This window comes from Pinus tabuliformis, chromosome 2_2 (genome assembly GCF_031772625.1).
Source record: "Pinus tabuliformis cultivar Carrire ecotype Pingquan chromosome 2_2, CPIR1, whole genome shotgun sequence".
Lineage (NCBI taxonomy): Eukaryota > Viridiplantae > Streptophyta > Pinopsida > Pinales > Pinaceae > Pinus > Pinus tabuliformis.
In genome coordinates, this window is record NC_142300.1 from 1,121,736,756 (window position 1) to 1,121,757,959 (window position 21,204).

The 21,204-nt window shown below is 35.0% G+C and overlaps 1 pseudogene; it reads right to left on the minus strand.

Annotated features, from left to right (window-relative positions):
- Positions 1 to 4,719: 4,719 nt before the first annotated feature.
- Positions 4,720 to 6,114, minus strand: LOC149197334 (calmodulin-like protein 3 pseudogene; annotated as a pseudogene).
- Between the last annotated feature and the right edge of the window lie 15,090 nt (positions 6,115 to 21,204).

Sequence of the window (21,204 nt, forward strand, 5' to 3'; positions counted from 1 at the left end):
GTTGTCTACAAGAGATTATATATATATATATATATATAGATAGATATATATATATATATATATATATATATATATATATATATATATATATATATATATATATATATATATATATATATATATATATATATATATATATATATATATATATATATAATGTTCTATTTGTTGCACTTTTTACAATCCAATATGAAGCATGGAAAATGAGAATAATAAGAATGTAATTAGTTACAAATAGTTTACAATTTCAAGAAGCAAACATTTCAATTAAGTGAACATTTTATTTGAGATGAAAATTTAAGTATTTTATTTATGGTTGAATTACTATAACATAGAAATCAATGCATGTTGTCAATAATTTTTTGTGGTTACACTGAAATCAATGCGCAATATTAATGTAATTACCTTGAAATTAATGTATACCATACATCTAATTACATCAAATCAGAAATCAACATCTTCACTGAAATCAATGCATCTAATGCAAACAATCAAATATGATGAGAAATCAACATCTACACTGAAATCAATGCATCTAATGCAAACAATCAAATAGGATTAGAAATCAACATCTACACTAAAATCAATGCATCTAATGCAAGCAATCAAATAGGATTAGAAATCAACATCTACACTGAAATCAATGCATCTAGTGCTAGCAATCAAATAGGATTAGGAATCAACATCTACACTAAAATCAATGCATCTAATGCAAGCAATCAAAGAGGACTAGAAACTAACATCGAAGTTAATGAAACCAATGAATCTAATGCAAGCAATAAAATAGAATTAGAAATCAACATTTACAGATAAATCAATGCATCTAATGCAAGAAATCAAATAGGATTAGAAATCAGCATCTACATTGAAATCAATGCATCTAATGCAAAAAAAATTCTTCCCTTTCTCTCTCCCTCCCATCTATATCTATATCTCCCTCCATCTCCCCTTCTTTGTCTCTCTATCTCACCCCCCAAATGCACACACTCTCTCTCTTCATATCTATATATCTCTCCCTCTCTGCGTGTCTCTATCTCTCTCTTCTTCCCTCTCTCCCCCTTCCATTTATATCTCTATTTCCCTTTGTATCTCCTTTTTTGTCTCTCTATATCACCCCACAAACATACACACTGTTTTTCCATATCTATCTATGTCTCCCTCTCTCTCACTCTCTCTCCCTCCCTCTCTCTCTTTCCCTTCTCTCCCTCCCTCTCTCTCTCTTCCCCTTCTCTCCCTCTCTCTCCCTTTTATCTCTCTTCCCTCCTGCTCTCCTCTCTCCCTCTCTCCATCTCCCTTGTCACTCCCCTCCGCCTCTCTCTCTCATCACCTTTCTCTCTCTATATATTTCTTCTTATCTCCCTCTCTCTCCCCCTCCAACAACATCTCTTTCTCTCCCTCCCTCTCAAGTCCTTTATCTCTTCCTTCATCTCTCTCCCTTTCTCTCCCACGTCCCTATGTCTCCCCCTCATCTCTCTCTCTCTCTCTCTTCGGCCTCCAACATTATCACTATCTCCCTCCCTCCCTCATTCTCTCTGCCCCTTCTCCCCATCGCTCCTTCTTTTTATTTCTATCTCACCCCCAAACATATACACTCTCTCTCCATCTCTTCCTTGTGACCCCCTCTCCATCTCTCCACCTTTCTCTCTAAACGCCTTTCTTCTTCCCTCCCTATCTTTTCCTCCAACTCCATCTCTCTTCCCCTTTCTTCTCCTCCACTCTCTCCTCCTCCCTCTCTCTCTCTCTTATCCTTCTCTCCCTCTCTCTCTCTCTCTCCTTTCCTTCTCTCTTTCTTCACTCCTCTTCTCTCTCCCTCACTTTATCTCCATCTCTCCCTTGTCACTCACTTTATGTCTCCACCTCTATCACTCTAGGTCTTTGTTCTTCCCTCTCATATATATTTGGAGCTAATATACATCCTAATATATTATAATATAACAAATTTTATAGTATATTAAAGTTAATATTATATTAATCCAAAATTAATCAATTTAATAATATTAATATTAAGTATTTAATATTAATATTAGATTTGATAAGGTTTCTACATGACATGATAACAAACATTATAATAAATTTTAGAATTTTAATGTGGTAAAAACTTGTGGAAGGTAAATTTACGATCCATTCACATTCAAGGTATATGACAAGGTATATTTTGAGCACATGCATACATACTTACACATTGCCCCCATACTAGGTTGTAAAATGCCCCTCTTGGCTCAATACAATAAAAAAAAAAAAATCTAATGTTGTTCATAACCTAGATCAAGTTGAATTCTCATTTTTTAGTAAAATAATATCATATCAACTTCGTTAAATTAATAATGGATTAAATTTTAGATCTTATTAATTCAAAAATGTAGATTATGGGATTCACATAATGATTTGATTTTTTTTTACAGAATCCATGTAAATGGCTCAATTGAGGGTTAGTTGTTTGAATTTAAAATTTAAGCACTTGATGGAGCGTTATAAGCGCTCGATCGAATATTTTAATTTCTTGAACGAGCTTCTGAGGTCATAAAAACCATGATTTTAGCACCCCTTCTGCAATTTTTGCTGCAACACCATTTTGTACTCTAGAAAACTTAGGGAAAAATCTGTCCTTAAGTGGCAGAGTTGATCATGTTGGATTCATGAAGGAATCCTCTATCCAATGGCATATGAGTTTGACATTTTCGAATTCATATGATATTTTTCATCTAATTTCTTTTAATCATAATGCTTGAAATTTTTTTGGACAATTTTAAAGAGGCTAAATAAAAAATCAATGACATAAAATATACATAACAACAAAAAAATTCAAAAAATATTACTATCTTAGTTTACGAGTCCTCTTCAAAAGGGTACTCTTGGTTTTTCAATTTATTCAAACAACTCAAAAAAACCTTACACCAACATGTGTCTACAAAATGCTATTGAAATTTTACTTTGCCAACTTCAAAAAATAATAAAAAATATAACTTTGCATAATATATATATATATATATATATATATATATATATATATATAAAACTTAGTTCTTTCATGCTCACACATATATTTTTTTTAATTACACATTTTAGACTAATTTTTGGGACTCAAACACACATATCTCTTAATATGTGCAAAAATTTGCAAGGACAAACATTTCATTTAATGGAAAATTGACATATTGTTTTTGCAAAAAATATCAATTCTCCACAAATTGTCTTTTTACTCGGAATCAAAATTCACAATGCTTATATGAATTTTGCGGGCTTCAGTTCGATAAAAGAGTAAAACATTTTGAAATTTCATCACCACATTTCACCCACAAATGTAACCCATCTTCATGCATTCACCCAATACTTGCTAATTTTTTATAAACAATTTATAAATATACTTAAATATATGATTAACAAAAAATACATAAATACATGGTTTATAAAAGTATAACACTTACTAAGATTTTATAAATAGAATAGTATACTAAATAAACTTCTTTCCATAACAAGCATCAAAACACTTAATTATAAATCTCAAGTTGCTAAAGTTAAAAAATGATAAAAATTAACTAAATCATCACTTTTTTCAAAATTATTATTATTTATGATAAAAAAATTAATATATAAGTTAAACATATATATAAATGTAACAAGATTTTTAATCACATAGATTCACCTTCCTTTTATTATGGAGATTCTTAATTTATAAATAGACTTTGTCACAATACTATAGGTAAATAACATGATTTATCAAAATCACATGGCCAAAAAACCATAATTGATTTCAAAGCGCTATATTACATTTGTTTGATTAATGAATTTAAATAAAAAGATAAAAAATGCTTAACTATAAAAATAAATTTCAACCTTATTTATAAATATTATCTAAAACATTTTATGAAAATTCAATCTCCCCACCTAATAACGATTAGTTATTAAATTAAAATTATAAAACCCAGTTCCAAAATAAACATAGTTATACATAAATAAATAAATACTAACTTTATACTACTTAAATATAAATTTTAAAAATAAAAATTAATACTATACCCTCATTCAATATTCTAACTACAATTCGACCGAACCTTTACACAAACAACTATTCAGTTCTACCTAATTAATTTTACTTTTAACCCAAAAAAATTAACCTAACTTGTTATTAATCACCTCCAACTGCTCATTAATCACCTCAATATGTTCAGGTAGAAGTACAGCCCAGCTCATGACTTAGGGTTTGCATCATATCAATTAAATATCAAATATCACAATGAATACTAACTCAACTCCATATAAATTAAGATTAAACTAACTTGTTATTAATCACCTCATATAAATTAAGATTAAACTTCTTCCTATTAATCACCTCTATATATTGAGATAGATAGAAGTACAGCTCAGCTCATGACTTAGGGTTTGCATAATATCAATTAAATATCAAATATGAATGCTAACTCAACTCCATATAAATTAAGGCACATAATTTGTCGATAGTTATTAATTATAGTGCGAATAATGCTGAAGACAGCTGTGCTATGGTTCTTCATTATATCTTGATTTAATGAGTAAAATACAAAATGAAATAAATCTCAGAACCAGAAACCTCTCCAGTGACAAAGGATTTAATCTCTGTTATATGTTAAGAGTGTGATAAATATTGCATCAGATTCAAGCATCATTGAAGAAAAAAAAGGGCATCATACTGCTACTTTCATTGTCCTCAAACAGAGAAGATTCTGAAGATAATTCAGAAGATTAAAAACAATTACATGAAACTCCGTTTTTATTAATAATACCCACACAAAGGTTCAACAGAAAATCCTTCAGTAATATCTCACAAATTTGTACACAATCTTTTACAAGTTTTCCCACAAGCCATCAAGCATGTCTCCCCATATCTCACAAATTTGTACACAAATCTTTTTCAAGTTTTCTCACAAACTACCAAGTACCAAGCAAATCTCTCCCCACTAAGTACAAAGCAAACACAGTCATGACAGTGAACTAAGCTAATGTACAGTTAGTTCCGTGAACTAAAATTTTACAACCAGCTGCAGAAGAATATCTGGTTCCCTGCTTTCTAAGTAGCACCTTGCAGAAAGCAGAAAGAGTATGACGTTACAAAACCCTAAACCAAAAACTCTCAAGAAAATCCATTTCGCTCGGATCTTCCAAACCCTGCACTCATCATTTCCTTAAACTCCAAATAATTGACCATCCCATCGCCATCTTTATCAACTTTCTGTATCATCTTCTTGCACTCCCCAATCGCTCGGCCTTCCTTGAGACCCAGCGACTTGAGCACAGCCTGGAGCTCTTCCACCGTTATCAAACCGTCGCCATTCTCGTCGAAAACGCCGAACGCCTCGGCCAGATCCGCGTCTTCATGATCCGCGCCCTTCGTTTCTTTTTTTTCTTCACCTCCTCCTCTACAGTTCATCGATTCATACAGCGTAACGAACTCCTCAAAATCCACGTACCCGTCGCCATTGACGTCCACGGTTCGAATCGTGCAGACCAATTCCTCTTCGCCAACGCACAGCCTGAGCTTATCAAAGGACTCTCTCATCTCCTGTTTGCTGATCAGCCCGTCGCCGTTCTTATCGAAGGTCGAGAAAACCCTCCTCAGTTCCTCTCGCCCGACAGCGTTCCCGGAAATTTCCCTGTCGACGGCAGAATTCTCCGCTATTTTCACAAAGGGCTTGGCGACGAACCAGAGCTTAAACTTCTTGGGTAAAAAATACCTCAACAGCGAAAGCAAAAGCCCGTACAGAAAGAGTGTCCTCAGAATTAAGCCCACCGTGCCATGATCCGGCGGAGAGCCGAAAAATCCTTGGATTTTCGCAACCAAATCTGAATCCCCGAACCCCATGGTCAGAAATCACACTATTCCTCTATATAATACGGACATAACGAACTAATTGACTACAGCCCACAACGTAACCTTGGAGTTGACTCTTGGCGGCCGAACTTCAATGTTCACTGCTATTATCGGCCATGATTTCAAGGCTTGGCTGCTGCCCATGCGCTTGAATTCATTCACACAGCCGCCCAGAAGGATAAGTTGTTGGAGTGAGTGGACGAGGCATCGGTCCGAGGTCACAGGAGACGCCGGCGGAGATGCCCAAGACGCGTTAACCTGTCACCATCAACGCGGAGACTGCAATTAAAACAAAAGTAAACCGCGGCAAAAGGTGGGTCCCGCAATTCCGCGTGAACGAAATTGTTGGATCGGTCGTTGGGTTCTCTTCCCAGTCCTGTGGAGGATGTTGGAAGGCATATTATTACTTTTTTTACTTTCCTTTCCTCAAAAGTCATGCTGCCTTTGTAAATTGTTCAAGACAGCTGCGTTGGACTTTAGCGAGTTAGGGTTTTGTATGTCATATAACAGACACCCATGGCGGCGACTCTTAATCACCGTATAGTTACTGAAAGGTGTCGTTTTAACAAAAAGTTTGTATCGTGGTTAACGTTGCTTTATCCATAAGATTTATCAAAAAGTATTGTTTAGTAAATTTTGAATTTTTAATTTGATTGAGTGAAATTTTTTTTTTATTATTATTAATTAATTAATTAAATTTTTAGTTTTATGTAATTTCACTGAGTCAAAATGTTTACATAATATAATAGGACATGACAGCGGTATATGACAATATCAACATTTCTTCTAAATGAAAATGGAGAGCACCTCTTGACAATTATAGTCACTCAAAAAGTTATTAGAGTCATTTTGTATTATGGTTAATCTTTATTCATTCATAATCACATAAATATTTAAAAAGTTAAGGATATTTGAATTTATATCATAGTTAATGTTTATTATGTCGATATGTATGTTTCTTCTGGAATAGGATATTTAGAGTTTCAATTTAATTATCAATAATTATTAAGTGGATAGGGATTTGACTTCCATAAAATATTCTAGAATATTCCTACTAATATACACAAATTAAAGAATAAGATATATTTCCAAAGTAGTTATGTTTTTTTTTGCCCTTTTAATTAAATTTATCAATTAAAAAAATGTCATTTTAACGAGTTTGATATAAAATGAGTTATGATTTTTAGGTTGGTGCTATTGAGAAGTCGTATTGACCCATGATATTGTAACAAAACCCATTTAGAGATTAAGAATCTCCATGATAAAATGGAGGTGAATATCCATAGTTAAGAATCTTGTTACATGTTATTTTTTAAACGTAAATATTTTTAATTTATATATTAATTTTTTTACCTTTAATAAAAATAATAATAATTTTAAATAAAGTTATAATTTAGATGAAGTGTTTTGATTCTTATTAGTCCCTACCAAGGCAAGACTATAATTGTTTTGCTTGTTGACCACTATTAGTTTAGCATTGAGAAATGCAACTAATAAATATATTTTTTCAATTTTATTAAAAGACTATTTTGTAAAGTTCTTATTGTAGTATTTGCATAATACAATGACATGTGGATAATTACCTCACATATCTATGTCTATGGATATGCTTGCAATAAACCCTTGAAAATAGTTCATAAGGTGAATAACATATTTACATAAATTAATTTCCACCATAATTTAAATAAGTTTTTGCATAAAAAATGGATATGAATAAGATGTAAATAAATATACTTATAAGTCTTTGTATGCAAAATGGATATGAATAAGATGTAAATAAATACACTTACCCATAATAAGTCTTTGCATACAAAATGGATATGAATAAGATGTAAATAATTATACTTATCTAGAGTTATATCCCGCCACTATTTATGTTTTCTCTTATGTAAGAGTAAAATTGTAAATGTGTAGACTTACTGGTTGTTACTATCCACCAAAAAATATGCAAGTTCTTGTACATAAGCAAGAAATTAATTTATCTACTTCTCACCTCAATTTATTAGTTTATAACCAAAGCAAGACTATATGTATATATTGGAAGGGCTAGTCAACTAGCGGAGTCGAGTCGGATAAGCATATAATGTAAAGAAGACTATTAAGATAACTTAAGTCAGATTAGTTAAGAGTCTAGTCAGACAGTTAGACTATTATAATTGTCCCAACATGGTATAAGTATCTTCCTATATATCAATGTATCGATTTGACTTGGCTTTTAAGAGACATAATATTAAGTGTTCTTTTGTTGGTTCTCCACTACTTGTATCTCTTCTCTCTTTCTTCCACTACTTGTATCTCTTCTCTCTTTCTGTTATGTGCTTTGCTATGTGAATACATGATGTCTATGCTACTAGTAACCATGTACACTTTTCCCTAGATTACAACATTGGTTATTGTTAAACACACATGGGCAACAAAGGAATCTGAAGGATAAAACATGAGAGTACATTTTTATTAACAAATGATTTACATTTATAGTACATGTTGTGACCGTTGGGTTTCACATCCCAAGGTCTCTTGGACTCCTTTTGTCTATTCGGCTTCCACACTAACCCACTGAGGATTAGGTGTCCAACATTCCCCCCTTAATCTGAAGGGTTATGTATGAGTCCAAGAAGAGAGCTGTAATACAAAATGTGAAAAAATGCATGGCAGCACTAGGCTGAACGTGCTCTCTGAAATGTTGGTATAAAGGGCGGTGCTTTAAGAATAACCACCAACATTGGAATGCTTAGTGCAATTTCCGGAACTCTTCCAAAACTGGCAAGAAACTGCAGTCTTCTGCTAGAGGAAGTGCTCCTATTTTTTTAAAGAGGGAAACCTTCAACCATGAAAGGGAGGTCTCACCTCGCATAAAAGGGAGAACTTCAACCTGAAAAGGGAAGCCTCAACCTGTGATGGTTTAAGGATGACCAACAACTCTGGATTGCTTAATGCAATTCCTAGAACTCTTCCAAAACTGGCAAGAAGATGAAGTCTTCTACTAGAGAAAGTGTTCTCAATTTTGTTCCTGGAATTCTTTCGAAACTGGCAAGAAGATGAAGTCTTCTGCTAGAGGAAGTGTCCCGGATTACCAACTGAAGGCATGCTCAGGGGCATCTTTGTTTCTGGCTACAACTCTGAATCTGGTATGGCAGGTTGTGGCTCAAGCTCGCTTGATGTGACTTTGAATCTTGTAGATGACCATCATTTCCCCCCCTGTCAGATACAAGGTGAGATGATGGAGAAAACTCAACTGTAAGACTGTTCAATACTCTGAAACAAGTTCTGACATGTGTTTGGAATATTTTCTTGGTTGTTGATGCCCATTGCCAAGAAGCGATCCATCCAAGATGAATCTTTGTTCTTGCAGGACGTTTGTTTCTGAAGCATCTGTGTGAAGAATGGGTGGTTTTATGACAGTGCTTACATGGATGAAGATCAAAACAATGATCTTTCAAATGGCCAACTCAGTCACAGTGTTGGCATTTCACAATCTGTTGTTGTTGCTGTGGAAAAGGGGCAGAACCTGGAACAGCTGGCGGTGAACTGTCATGGATGAATCTAGCGCTCTGAAACTGAATGGGCTTTGAGTAGTCTGGAATATGAAAGGAAAAGTCCTTCTCATATCCAAGACCAGTTCTGTGCTTGTTGTGGACAAGTTGTTCCCAAGGTCTGATGATGGGCTTGGGAAGTGCAGACTGAGTTTCTGCATCTGCATGTACAACTGCTGCTTTATTGGGTACTAAATCTGAACCAACTGTAACATTATTGACTTGCTTTTGATGGGTTGCAGTCTCAATGTTCTGAACAGAAACATGTTCAGAATGACTCCTCTGTTTTAGTTCTTCTTGCTGTAGCTGAGATTCGAGTTGCAAAAAATCAATTTTCTCTTGTGAATTTTGTAGACAGACCTGAATGTCTGTGAGAGAAACTTTGTTGATTTTTAATGTATCATGAGTAGTAGACAATATGAGAGTTTTGAGGAACTCTAATACTTCATTGATTCTGGCCATTTTTTTTTTCTTCAATGTCAGAATTACACCTTAAAAACTGAACACAACTACTACTCAATGTAGAAAAGTAATGTCACTCATAGTACACAACAATATCCTTTATAAATGTGCAACAAATGATCAGTGTGCAACCAGCAAGCACCAATTACAATCCATTACATAAAAATGACCAGCACTATGTTCTGATAATACAGTCGACTAAACTTTTCTCCACAAAAGATTACTTTTATTTTTCAAAACAATCACAACCTTTATGAAGCCCACCAAACTCTTATGCAGCAGTCGAATCAATGCATAAATATGTAGACAGAAACTATAATGAGTTTTAAATACAATGCCACAACTGGGGCAGCAGCAACTGCAAACTTGCTTGGATCCTTCAAATACTCCTTCACTTTTTCGGCCAGTGGAAAAGAATAGTCAAGTTGAATAGCGACTGCTAATACATTCTTGTAAACATTGATGATAGCATGTGGAACAGCTGCAATTGTGGGATTACAGATTGCCAGAGAAAGAGTTGTACATAACTGCAAATTGCTTGCTATTTTTGCGAACAACACCACTACACCAACGCTCAATTGCCAATGTATATATGAAACAATGTTAATATATTCAAACCAATCTTGAACCAGTGCAAATGAATATATCTAGCACGAAATACTTTTAATCTTCAATAATCGCACAAAGAAACCGATCGACTTTGAATTTACTTGAATAACGCCAGGAGCTTTAATGCACTTACTACTTCAATGCACAAAGAATAATCACTCCAGAACTCAACGTTGCACTCAAGGCAGGCTCAACGCTTCAACAAGGGCGTTCTAGTGATAGGAGGTGCTGGCGTAATCTTGGCCATGAGACCTCCCTTTAATAATAAACCCAAGAATCTCAACCCTTTTTTATTGGAAATGACCCCAATCAAAGTCCAAGAATATACTTCACCATATGCCGCGGTTTCAAAATCACAACAGGCGTGTATATTTGATGCTCTACGGCACAAGTAATTTACAAACTTTCACACGCATTCTCATATGTCTGCCAGGCTTCAGAATCACCATGGGCATATATGTCCAAATTTCATGTGAAGAATAATATTCTTACCAGAGAAATTAATAACAAAACACCAATGTAATGAAGAAAGTCCAGATTGCCATTCCGGAGTCTTCCTTATGGGGCAGAAAATGATGGGTTTTCCTTGCATCTGACCCAATCAAAATATACATTGCACAGTAACTCGATCAAATCTACAAACTCAGAGATTTCACGCATTATACACAGTGAATCTGTTGTAGAAATGCTACAAGGAGGTGTGGAGCGTTATTGATTTAAAATAATACCACAACGTTAACCAAGCCAACAGCATGAAGCAAATCAAAGTCGTAGAGAGAAACAACGCAAATCAAATCAAAGATGTAGAGAGAAACAACGCAATCTTTTTTATACCAAAAGGCCTGGAAAATGCTCCCAATGATGACTCCTTGTCTGATGCTGCACTCTCAGCATCATATTATATTCCAGAAAAGCTTATCATCACCGTACGTTAAAAAAATCAAGACTTTCAGCTTCGATGTTTCAATACAAAAAAAACTTAATGAAAATCTTTGGACAACCTTACTCCACACCATTACAAAGCTTTACCAATGCAACAGAGGTTCACCATTACAAAGCTTTACCAACGCAGCAGAGGTTCATTCGATGGAGGAAGACGCAATTCATGTGATGGAGACAGCGTTAACTTACAGCATTTAAAACAGTTCAATATTCAACCCATACCATTTTACAATATGCCATGAACAGTTCAATATTCAACGCCCTTCAAAACAGTTCAACAGACTAGCATTCAAAACGGTTCAATACATACCATGTGATTCGACCAAGTGGACCAGCGTTCAAAACGGTTTAATATTCAATGCATTTAACTTCATAAACCAGTGAACAGTCTCACAATGCAGCTACACAGTAAACTCTCCAGCGTGGTCCGGAGGCGAGGCTCTACCAGAAACCAATTGACTGTTATTTCGAATCCTCATGCAGCTGCGCAGTAAACTTTCCAGCGTGGTCCAGAGGATTCAGAATTAATTATGGCAGACAAGCGCACAGGGGCAGTGGACAGAGATGTCAGTCAGGAGTAGCGTTAGTAGCAAAAACGTACACAGTGACAGAGATGTCAGTTAGGAGAGGCAGCGGATTTCTGGCAGACAATGAATTAATGGAGCGTTACAGGTAATGGGCAGAAATGGCAAGTCTGAGCAAGGAGCGGTTTTAATGCACACAGTAAAATGCTTTATAAGGTGGCAATTCTGATCAACTCTGATTAGGAGAAAGGCAGAACTGACATGTATATAGAGACCACAAAACAAGTGGCTCACATTGGAGCAGGACCAGTAATCGCCCGCTCTGATACCATGTTAAACACACATGGGCAACAAAGGAATCTGAAGGATAAAACATGAGAGTACATTTTTATTAACAAATGATTTACATTTATAGTACATGTTGTGACTGTTGGGTTTCACATCCCAAGGTCTCTTGGACTCCTTTTGTCTATTCGGCTTCCACACTAACCCATTGAGGATTAGGTGTCCAACAGTTATGTTTGTTAGGAGTCAGTAGTTTGGACTCGAGTCATAAAAATACACAAAGCATAAATGTTAACATTGAAAGAGATACAATTTTGGTGGGAAACGGAAATAAATAACTACCTAAAGAACTATGCATGAAGAAATCAACTATATTAATTAGCAGAAGCCAAAGCCAATTTCTTTATTGAAGCGCATGAGCAGTTCATCGAAGATGCCATAACAAAAATAAATAAATTCCTCGATCAAGTCACTCATGAAAATTCCAAAAAGTGAATTTGATGCATGCCTTTTACTGAAGATCTCAAATGGTGATCAAACAAATCTGCACAAGCGGGTCGAGTCGATTTTGGATGATTTTTTGAAGAACAAGAAATAGAAGAATGAACCTCTATCGACCGTGTCAAAGCTAGATTCTTCGACGATTTGCATGACTATTTCTTTTGCTCTATTCCCACCCTCATAAGTTTCTCCTTGACAATGGCAATCTACTTTAACAATTGGACCATTCATACATTGCTCAAAGAGCACATACAATGGCTAAGATTAATGTTGGAAAGGTGAAGATAGATTCGCTTATCATTAAATATAAAAAAATGTGTCTTTGAAACACTTATTAGAATATTGTTAGGCCATGTGGTTTCAAAGGATGGAATCAAAGTTGGCAAAGATTAATGTGATTCTAGACTTGAAACCCCCTATAAACCAAAAGAAAATAAAAATATGGTTGGGACACACTAGTTATTATAGATGGTTCATAAAGAATTACTCGGATATAACGTTCCCCATATATGAAATTTTAAAGAAATATGTGCCATTCATTTGGTCAAAAGAGTGTGACGAGTCATTCCAATTACTAAAAAAGAAGTTAGTTGAAGCAATTATCCTCAAGTTTCCCAACTAGTCAAAATGGTTCCATGTGCATGTTGACGCATCAAGCATAACAATCATAGCAGTTTTTTCTCAGCCTGGTGATGAAGCGATCAACCATCTGAATGCCTACGTTAGTCTGGAAACTCAATAAAGCTGAGAGAAATTACTCAACGACTGAAAGGGAATCTCTTGCCATGATCTTCGCTCTGCAGAATTTTTGACATTACCTTCTCACAAACTCGTTTATATTTTATATTAATCATTAGGCACTAAAGTACCTCATGAACAAACTAGTATATCAAGGACACATCAGTCATTGGTTATTATTGTTTTAAGAATTTGAATTTGAAGTAATTGTTCGACTAGGAAAGAAGAACGTCAGTCATGGTCATTTATCCCAACTGGAATCCAAAGAAGAGCAGACATATATAGAATATGACCTCCCAGATGTGCACCTTTTTAGAATCGAAGCAGTCCCTATAGGGTTGGCTGAAATAGAGAAGTTTTTCATATGGGAAAAGCATGTGAGGGACTCTGAAAAGATGAAAAAGACTCTTGCAATCAAAGCAACTCCATTTACTTTGATAAATGGATAATTATACAAAGTATTGTTGAGGTAGTGCATAGATGTGTCTTGGAACATGAAAGGAATGATATCATTGACGAGGCACATAAAGGGAGAGTAGGAGGTCATTACTAGGACGACACAACTGCAAGAAATATACTGCAATAAGGGTTATGTGGCCAACAATATTATGATATTGTCAATTGCATGTACAAAAATGTGATAGATGGCAGCAATCTGGGTGTCCATTACCCAAACATCAAATGTCATTACATTCTGTTGTCCCATCGCTACCCTTTAAAATATTGGAAATCAACTTTGTCAGACCATTTCCCAAAAGAGCTAGATGAATAGAAGCAAAATACATCATAACAATAGTGGAATATCTAGTGAAGTGGATGGAGGCAGAGTCGGTCGAATCGTGTACCAAAGAAGTAGCAGCAAAATTCATATATGAAAACATAGTAACACGGTTCAGTTGTTCTATGGTCATCACTAGTGATAGAGGAAATCACTTCGTGAATGCTACAATCCAAACACTAATGAAGAACTTTATGATTGAACACAGAAATACCACTACTTATCACCCACAAGAAAATGGCACCATCAAATCTTTCAATAAAACATTGCACAAAGAATTAACAAAATTTTGCAATCTAGACAAATATGACTGGGATGACAAGGTACCAACAATCCTCTAAGAATACTGCACAACATATAAGTAGTCGGTAAGATTGACACCTTTCAAACTTGTCTATGTTCAAGAAGCAGTCGTTCCATTCCAGTGCTCGTCAAATGCAGTAATTGTGTTGACTATACCGAAGTACAATACAACAACATTGACAACAAATTGAGGAAGATTGATTGCATGCACTCTACCACCAACAAATTAGTAAACATCAACAAAAGGTGTAGCACGATAGAAACTTGCAAATGAGGAATTTTAAAGTCGGTGACCTAGTTCCGGTATATGACAGTTGAGTGAAGGGTAAACCAAGGAAATTAGAAATTGCATAGTTGGGACCCTTCATGATTAAATACCTACGACCATTAGGAGAAATTCAGTTGAGGACACTATAGGTGCATCTGCTCAAGTCACTTGTCAACGGTACCCGACTCAAAATGTATGTCTCCTAATAACAATGGTTTGTTCTGGGTGAAAACCTGTCTGAGGCATTAGGAACATGGCTTAGATTGAAAACCACCATGTGGTGAGATAACCAATCAAATTTTTTAAAATTAGTGGTTTTCTTTCTTCAGTAGAATTTAGTAAGTTATTACAAAAAGCAACTAAATATTAGGAATAAAGTAACTAACAGAGTAGTTAGAGATCCAATAAAAAGAGAAAAGCACAATCAAGCAGACAAAAGTGATACAAATATGGAGCAAGAAAAGGATTTGTGCAATCTCTTAAACAACGGGATCAAACAGAACATGGATAGACACCATTCCAAGCACGACAGACAACAAAAACACAGACTGAAATTCAGAGAACACTATAAAGAATCTGACTCAGCGTGAAAATCAAGAAATCGACTCAAAGAAGAAAAGAATACTTTAACATATTATGGAAGTAAAGAAAATTTCAACAAGATAGATAACAAGTATAAAGGCTTTGACCACGTGTCAAATAGAATTATCAAAAATAAATTCCAAGCACCCGAGTTTTACAACTCAATACACAAGAGACAAAAACCAGAATTAAAAAATCAAAATATTCGAACACATTAATCCAATCATGACACATCACATACTCCTAAAGTCTCATCATTTCCAGATGTATGCCAAAAATAATTTCAAACCAATCCAAAATTATCGACCACTTCGTGAAGAAGGTAACGATCATGTGGCATGCACACACTACGTGACATTCGTGGATCAACTGAAAATTCGACGCGAAAACTCACGAAAGAGGAAGCAAGTAAAAATGATGATGCATTAAAATATGAATCCATAAAAGTTGACAATGTCTCAGGTGTGCTTAGAATTTACCTGGAAATTCCATCAACTTTTAATTATCTCCTTGACAACATTCAAGACATCCTAGCCCTATGATTTTTTATTCCAAGTTGTTACATTTTTTTAGGATTGTAGAATTCTTGAGCGATTTCGCAATGGTGAAAAGAAAATTATGCTTCGAGGAAGACGTTGTTACAGTTGAGCCACGAATAAAAGCAATGTTTTATCATGTAGGGAAAACAAAGCTCCAAGTATGCATGCATTACCTAAAGTACATGAAGGTAGAAGAGCCTTCTTGGGAGAAGGACTATCAATCATTTCTTTGTTGGGCTAAGCTGGATAATTAGTGGAACTCGGACTCTGAGTAGTTAAGAGAAGGTTGTAATCCATGACATTCTTGGTTCCTCTCTCATGGCAGATATGAATGACATGAAGGGAGAAGCTCCAAAATATTTGGTAAGAAGATATCATAATGGGAAGCTCTAGCTTTCCCAGTCATGTAGTCAATTTATGGGGCTTCCATCCATTTGATTACAGGATTGCCATATAAAGGAGAGAAGGTATCCAATACAACCGGTTGTAATAAATAAATTACAAATTTTGTTGGTGGAATGTCTAGTAAGAGTTCACAAGGGTTAGTAATTAGGCAAGTTCAAGACCCTCTCATAAGATGGAATTGCACGATTATTGCACTCGGTCTCACACCCGTTGGTCGAGCTTCTGATGTCAAGTAAAATATGTTAGAATAAAATGGTGAGATTGTGACCTCCAAGAAGAATTATAAATGGGAGGAATATATTGTGGGCCTCATAAAGACCAACTGCTAAAACTTCCAGAACTCCAGTAAGCACATTTATTTCCCTTCTTTTCTTATTTGGTTAGCAATGAAATCGAGTCTGTCAGTTGGGGAGACAGACTTCATTAGGAAGGATATGCCACTCATGCATAATTTCAAGATTTTTCACATGGCTGGTCAAGGAAGCCACGGTCTCTAGGCCCCCTTGAGCTATTTAGAAGTTGGTTTTTGAATATCAAGTCGTCCTCTAATAAGTGGAGGGTTCCACAACATATCTGTTGGGCATTGCCACCCTGTTTCCACATTCAGTTATGTCTGGATGTTACCAAAGTCTGGTATAATAATATTGTAGAGGTGGACCGTCAAGAATTTCCTAATCATCCCACTATCGAGCAAATATTTGACGAATTAAACTGACAGTATAATACAAATTTGTGTATTCCTCCTGGAGTCCTAGAAGTAGCTGAGGACATTATTACCACGCTCTCCGATGCAGATCCAGAAGAGCAGACAAAATCTACATTGTATTTGCATCCCTTTAAGGTCGAATTATCAACCTCGTTGGATGAATCATCATAGAAGTATAGTTGGAAAGGGTCCCAGAGTCTTAAAACCACTGCGACTTCTTCTGAAGGAATTCGATGGGAGAAGGTGTTATCATAAATTTGGCTACATAACCCTCATAAACAAAAACAGTTTGATGAAGGTGTTTGACAAGTGGTTGATTTTACCAAATAAAAAGGAAAAGTAGTAAAAAGGCCTTGTAAGAAAAAAACAATAGTTTCATATGTCGAAGCAGACATACAAAAAGCAGTAGGAAATGCTAAGGATGATTTTTTGGAGAATATTAAACAGAAAATGAAAGAAATTTTTGAAGTTTCATTAATACATAATCTTGTACAAAATGGCACCACTACCAAGAGTCAAAATCAAAGTTTTACTTAGGAACGCAATGTTAGTTTCGGCCAGCATCAGGACTAGTTGGAGCATGCTGCAACCTCACATATCAAGACTCAAGTGACTAAAATTGATTTAACTAAGGATACTCTACCTACCTCCCCAACGCATATGGAAGAGTAGGAACAAGACCAATCAAATAAAGATGTGTTAGAACAACAAAACTCCTTGGACAATTCATTAGAACACACTCATTTAGATGACACTGTTAAAACTCATAATGAACATACTCAGCAAAAGACAATTTTTCCATCAAAACAAAAACAAACAATACCTATTGATCTTCCATCAACCAATCCATCGACAAATCCATCGACCAATCCATCAACAAATCCATCGACCAATCCATTGATAAATCCATTGACCAATCTCTCGACCAATCCATCCAGCAATCCATCAGTCACTCAACCTTCTTTAGCTGACACAATGTCATTTGAGCCAACATCAAAAAGCACATAGGGCACTCGAATCAAGAAAGAACTTATTGATATATGCACTAAGTATCTTGACCTAAAGATTTCCAGTGATAAGAAAATATTTGAAGTCTTGGAGCATACTTTAAAAGTGGCCAAGTTGCGATTAAAGAGAAATAAAGACATCACTCATCTTCAACAGAGGCAGGAATAAGAAAGGGATATTTGGTTGGACTGTCAGTGTCGAGTAGTAGAAAAATATGATATCAACATTCCAGTCGAATTTGATGATCATCTCATTGCCTTACAACAGTTGGTGTATCAATTGATTGACAAAAATGAGAACCTTACAACATAAATAAGAGACTTGCAAACCAGACCAATGGTGGCACGAAGTGAGAAATTCACAGAGATACTTTGAACAACTCATTAGGAGTTCCTAGCATCCAAGCATATATAGGAGCAAACACTTGACAAAGGAGTTTCTTTAATGACTACACTAAAAAAAATTCCCACCTACCTAGCATCAACTCATAGTCGCATCAGGGTGCAGGAAACAATCATTCATGATCTGGCTGCAAGGTAAGCGACCGATGCAAGAGCTAAACATGCATTGGAGAAAAATATATATTAAGAAAGGGAGATCCAAGCCCAAATAAAATGCAATATGAGTATCAGTGGCTTAGAGAAGGAAACAAAGCACAACTCAAAGAAAATCATGCTTCCAACTTCTTGCGGGGTATACTTAACCAATTTCAACAGATAAAGCAAATCAAGCCTTTTGACCAAACAACATTAGAGGAGACTAGAAGAAAAAGTTTAGATTTTAGAAAATCTCAAGGAATCGAGTTCTCGTGAAAGGTTAGCAGTTCTAAAACGTTCTATTTTTTATGAACACTTACCATTTTTTGCACGAGTCATTTATCAGATGGCCAACTTGAACATGCCACCACCTCTTTCATCCTTCGTCGCCACAACTGCCATGTCCCACCCATCATTTATACGCACCAAGTATCTCGACATGTTCTCCAACTTCATAAAAACAATCACACAAAGTTGAAGAGGATCAAGCAGTGCACTAGTATGCAAAACTAGTTCATGAAAATCTGATCAAGCCTTTAGATGCACCTGTCGAAGAAACAACAAAAATTCTGACTTGATTTACTTTTTAATGTATTTTGTACTAATTTTTTTGTAAAGTTTTCATCTCGTATAGAGCCAACATTGAATGTATAAGTCATTTTTTGTATTTTTGTATCACTCCAAATCTCCCCTTCATTAGGACGAACAAGGATTTTAGGGTGGGGGAGATGTTGGATGCGCTAGTCAAATCAATCAACTAGCCTAGTCGAGTCGAATAAGAATATAATGTAAGACGATTGTTAAGATAACTTAAGTCAAATTAGTTAAGAGTCTAGTCAGATAGTTAGATTGTTGTTACTGTCCTGACATGGTATAAATATCTACCTATGTATCAATGTATCAGTTCGACTTGGATTTTAAGAGACATAATATTAAGTGTTCTTCAGTTGGTTCTCCACTACTTGTATCTCTTTTATTTCTTTCTGTTACATGCTTTTCTATGTGAATACTTGATGTCTATGCTATGGTAACCATGTACACTTTTCCCTAGATTACAACTGTATCCTATTGACCACTTTTAATTTAGCAATGAGCAATATAGGTTATAATTTTTTATGCAAAATTTCCAAATTTTTCCCAAAGCATAGTTTCCAACTTGAGTGGTAGGGATTAAGCTTCCCTACAACAATTGTTATGGACTAATACTTATAGGCATTTACCAACCATTTAATTTATATGGATGCACTAGTTGTATTGGTTATTGAATGTCTCTATGTAGATAAGATTTTTTGAATGGTTTTAGTAGGTTGTTGGATGAGAGTTAGATTAGCTCCTAGTTTAGTGGGTGGTTCACATATTCTCTCAACTAATTATGTTTATGATAAGATAGTGTGCCTAACTTGAGACATAATCTTCATATATCTATATGTTTACAATGACATTGATATAGATAATGATAAACAACATTTTGGTGTATCTCTTTTCTCTTATTTTTTAATATGGTATTAGAGCCAATGAAGCTCTTAAGGTAAGAGGCTTGTGTGAGGAGGTATTTTCTAAAAACTCCTCCACAATTGAAGAATGATGGGAAGATAATGTTTGAGTGTTTTAGTGATATAAAATTAGCGTAGGAGAGTGTTTCAATCATGTGCTTTTTTTTTGCAAAGAGCCTATCATCATAGATGTAGAGAGCGTTTTGTAAGAGGAGTCCAGATTGGATACAAGCAAAGGTGTGTGGTCAATAACGAGTGGTGGCAAATGTTCACACTTTCATCTAAGATTTGATCCTAAAATAAATAATGAAAGGAAATGTTGAAATCTTGGTGGTCAAGAAAATATACAATGCGAGGTATAAATGATATAATCTAACACTTCCTATGGCTCAAAGACAAGATTGGATGCGTTGTCGGAAATGGTGGTAGCATTATTAAGTATTTTAGGCATGACACACAAGCCAATTTTAAGTTCGTGAATGGAATTCCTAAGTAGATGAGAGGGTTATCATCATTTTTAGGTCACTCAAAGAATAGAAGAAACAACACAAAGTTGGACACAAAGTAGCTCATTTGAATGAAACTATCTCATTGATGTGATAAGAAGTAATAAATAACAATAAGAAAGAACAATGGACATGGCTGCTTTATTGGACAATCTTGCAACTTTAATTTTAGGCCTAGGGGAAGCAATTGGCATCCATTTGCATTTAGATTAACAAAATTCAATATCCTTGTCGATCTAACCAATAGAACTTGCTTTAAAATCCTTGGATCAACAATTAGCCAATGGAATTTTGTTGTCTTTGCTAATTTTTATCATTGTAGGATTTGAGCTTGCATATTCAATTACAAAGGAAGAAACAAAAAATTAAGAGTTGCTTACTCCTATGCAATTTTTAAGGATTCAAAATGCATATAGAAGTATATTATTCTAGGTGATTATTTCATATTGCAAAAATCATACATATAGATATGTAAGTGAATATTCAATAAGAAACATACAATTTACTATTAAAACATGTAAATTTTAACAAATATTAGGAAAATAAGCATATGTACTTAACAATATCTTGATTTTTTTTAGAGTGAAAATGGTCAATTGGTGAATTTATTTTTTGACAAAAAGACCAAAGAAGCCAATTGG